Source organism: Salvelinus sp. IW2-2015, unplaced genomic scaffold (genome assembly GCF_002910315.2).
Source record: "Salvelinus sp. IW2-2015 unplaced genomic scaffold, ASM291031v2 Un_scaffold2228, whole genome shotgun sequence".
Lineage (NCBI taxonomy): Eukaryota > Metazoa > Chordata > Actinopteri > Salmoniformes > Salmonidae > Salvelinus > Salvelinus sp. IW2-2015.
Window position 1 is genome coordinate 147,258 of NW_019943558.1, and position 4,523 is coordinate 151,780.

A 4,523-nucleotide genomic window follows, 5' to 3' on the forward strand; every position below is an offset into this window, starting at 1 on the left:
AACACATTATTCATAAAATGTTTTTAAAAATAATACTTATTGGGCGACAGCTTTGTTGTTAACTGCGATACATGGTTCATGTTCCATCGTTTGCAGTGTTTCCTCGTGTCAACCCTACTCACGCAAAGGCTGAGAACACACCAGTACGGAGTTAGCTCATCTAGCAGACAAGGTGCCAAAAAATATAACAGTGGGGAGAACAAGTATTTGATACACTGACGATTTTGCAGGTTTTCCTACTTACAAAGCATGTAGAGGTCTGTAATTTTTATCATTAGGTACACTTCAACTATGAGAGACGGAATCTAAAACAAAAATCCAGAAAATCACATTGTATGATTTTTAAGTAATTAATTTGCATTTTATTGCATGACATAAGTATTTGATACATCAGAAAAGCAGAACTTAATATTTGGTACAGAAACCTTTGTTTGCAATTACAGAGATCATACGTTTCCTGTAGTTCTTGACTAGGTTTGCACACACTGCAGCAGGGATTTTGGCCCACTCCTCCCTACAGATCTTCTCCAGATCCTCAGGTTTCGGGGCTGTCGCTGGGCAATACGGACTTTCAGCTCCCTCCAAAGATTTTCTATTGGGTTCAGGTCTGGAGACTGGCTAGGCCACTCCAGGACCTTGAGATGCTTCTTACGGAGCCACTCCTTAGTTGCCATGGCTGTGTGCTTCGTGTCGTTGTCATGCTGGAAGACCCAGCCACGACCCATCTTCAATGCTCTTACTGAGGGAAGGAGGTTGTTGGCCAAGATCTCGCGATACATGGCCCCATCCATCCTCCCCTCAATACGGTGCAGTCGTCCTGTCCCCTTTGCAGAAAAGCATCCCCAAAGAATGATGTTTCCACCTCCATGCTTCACGGTTGGGATGGTGTTCTTGGGGTTGTACTCATCCTTCTTCTTCCTCCAAACACGGCGAGTGGAGTTAGACCAAAAAGCTCTATTTTTGTCTCATCAGACACATGACCTTCTCCCATTCCTCCTCTGGATCATCCAGATGGTCATTGGCAAACTTCAGACAGGCCTGGACATGCACTGGCTTAAGCAGGGGGACCTTGCGTGCGCTGCAGGATTTTTAATCCATGACGGCGTAGTGTGTTACTAATGGTTTTCTTTGAGACTGTGGTCCACTCTCTTCAGGTCATTGACCAGGTCCTGCCGTGTAGTTCTGGGCTGATCCCTCACCTTCCTCATGATCATTGATGCCCCACGAGGTGAAATCTTGCATGGAGCCCCAGACCGAGGGTGATTGACCGTCATCTTGAACTTCTTCCATTTTCTAATAATTGCGCCAACAGTTGTTTCCTTTCTCACAAGCTGCTTGCCTATTGTCCTGTAGCCCATCCCAGCCTTGTGCAGGTCTACAATTTTATCCCTGATGTCCTTACACAGCTCTCTGGTCTTGGCCATTGTGGAGAGGTTGGAATCTGTTTGATTGTGTGTGGACAGGTGTCTTTTATACAGGTAACGAGTTCAAACAGGTGCAGTTAATACAGGTAATGAGTGGAGAACAGGAGGGCTTCTTAAAGAAAAACTAACAGGTCTGTGAGAGCCGGAATTCTTACTGGTTGGTAGGTGATCAAATACTTATGTCATGCAATAAAATGCAAATTAATTATTTAAAAATCATACAATGTGATTTTCTGGATTTTTGTTTTAGATTCCGTCTCTCACAGTTGAAGTGTACCTATGATAAAAATTACAGACCTCTACATGCTTTGTAAGTAGGAAAACCTGCAAAATCGGCAGTGTATCAAATACTTGTTCTCCCCACTGTATATAAATTACATTTGTAAAAAATTAAAAACTAAAACCCAAAAAATTAAGAATTTGTACTAGTATGGCTGACCCTCAACATATTTTACTGCATCCATCTGATGAATGTGACAAAAAAAAGAAAGAAATTGTTACAAAAAATATGACACTTTCTGATCTTGCCACCTACATGCTAGCCTGCATATTAGCCTGCATATTAGCCAGCATGCTCACATTAGGTGTATTTGCCCGTGTTAGGCTATGAGAATGAATAATTTAATCTACGTAGTTCTACTGTACATTAAGAAATTATATGAATTTCCACGTGTAGATTACAGGATTTAGGCTACACTATGACAGAGTATTAAGGGCATTTGTCATTTTCCATTAAATTGACTTTCTCAATCCTTTGTTTAGCCAGAGAAGTTGTCCTTACTGGTTATGTTAAGGTTTCAGACATTCTTTCCACACATGTCAGTTATGCAATGTGTCTTTTCTGACGTTCAGTCATTTCAGATATGCCGTGTCAGTGTGTCATTACTACAGGCCTTGTGTCAGCTGTGTTATTACTAACAGGCCTCGTGTCAGCTGTGTTATTACTACAGGCCTCGTGTCAGCTGTCTTATTACTACAGGCCTCGTGTCAGCTGTGTTATTACTACAGGCCTCGTTGTCAGCTGTGTCATTACTACAGGCCTCGTGTCAGCTGTGTTATTACTACAAGGCCTCGTGTCAGCTGTGTTATTACTACAGGCCTCGTGTCAGCTGTGTTTTATTACTACAAGCCTCGTGTGCAGCTGTGTTATTACTACAGGCCTCGTGTCAGCTGTGTCATTACTACAGGCCTCGTGTCAGCTGTGTCATTACTACAGGCCTTGTGTCAGCTGTGTTATTACTACAGGCCTCGTGTCAGCTGTGTTATTACCACAGGCCTCGTGTCAGATGTGTTATTACTACAGGCCTCGTGTCAGATGTGTTATTACTACAGGCCTCGTGTAAGCTGTGTTATTACTACATGCCTCGTGTCAGCTGTGTTATTAGTACAGGCCTAGCCTACTGTATATACTGTGACTGTCTCTTCTCAAGACCAAACTATACTGAACAAAATTAAAAACACAACAATTTCAAAAATTGTACCTTGTTACAGTTCATATAAGGCAATCAGTCAATTGAAATGAATTCATTAGGTCCTAATCTATGGATTTCACATGACTGGGCAGGGGAGCAGCCATGGATGGGACTGTGAAGGCATAGGCCCACCCTCTGGGGAGCCTGGCCCAGCCAATCAGAATACGTTTTTCCCCACAAAAAGGCTTTATTGAAAACAGAAATACTCAGCAGTTTCATCAGCTGTCCGGGTGTCTGGTCTCAGACGATCCCGCAGGTGAAGAAGCCAGATGTGGTCTTGGACTGGCATGTTACACATGGTCTGCGGTTGTGAGGCCGGTTGATTGTACTGCCAAATTCTCTAAAACAACGTTGGAGAAGGCTTGTGGTAGAGAAATTAACATTCAATTCTCTAGCAACAGCTCTGGTGGACATGCCTGCAGTCAGCATGCCAATTGCGCGCTCCCTCAACTTGAGACATGGCATTGTGTTGTGTAACAAAACTGCACATTTTAGAGTGGCCTTTTATTGTCCCCAGCACATGGTGCACTTATGTAATGATCATGCCATTTAATCAGCTTCTTGATATGCCACACCTGTTCGGTGGATGGATTATCTTGGCAAAAGAGAAATGCTCACTGAGAGGGATGTAAACTAATTTCTGCACAAAATTTGAAAGAAATAMAWWWWWTTGTCGGTATGGAACATTTCTGGGATCTTTTATTTCATGCTGCGTTTATATGTGTTCAGTATAGTTAGCCTACATATGGGCTGTCAGTGTGGAATTTAAGATTTAATTCAACACTGTCATTCTGTCCAAGTATCCTCCTGTAGCAACAGCCCAGTGTGTTAAAGTAACCCTCTGACTGACTGCAGTATCCTCCTGTAGCAACAGCCCAGTGTGTTAAAGTAACCGTCTGACTGACTGCAGGATCCTCCTGATCCTCTTGGCTCAGGGCCAAGCTATAAAGGGACATTATAAAACTGTTGGAGCAGAAAAAGATTCCCAAAGGATTGTGGTTCGCATGCAGCTTGTGTCTCAACACTAAATTGATGTTGGAGTTCTTGTGAATTTCCTTTCACTTTAAAAGGCTGTAGTGACACTCCTTTCAGGAGTTGACTTTAAAGCAACAATTGGCTGACTGTCTGTAGCCTGGTTACAAACCCCTGCCCATGATTCTGCTGCCTGACCCCTGACCTTGTTTCTGGAGTGAATACTGTACAAACACACCTCATAGTGACATGATCCCGATCCCTTCAATGAGAATGGGTTGGTTGGTCCCTGGAGGATGACATGCAGTATTGAAAGTCTTTGTTATTGGTCACATACACATGGTTAGCAGATGTTATTGCGAGTGTAGCGAAATGCTTGTGCTTCTAGTTGACAGTGCAGTAATATATAACATCTAACAATTCCACAAGAACTACCTAATACACACAAGTCTAGGTAAAGGGATGGAATAAGATACCTCCTGATAAAATCAATATAGCTAATGTAGTGATGAGGAGAGACCAGATAGAATCAAATAAAAGTCACATACAGTAGGCTCCTGAACTAGCCTGAGGACTCACCTGAATAACAGTCACATACAGTAGGCTCCTGAACTAGCCTGAGGACTCATCCTGAATAAAAGTCACATACAGTAGG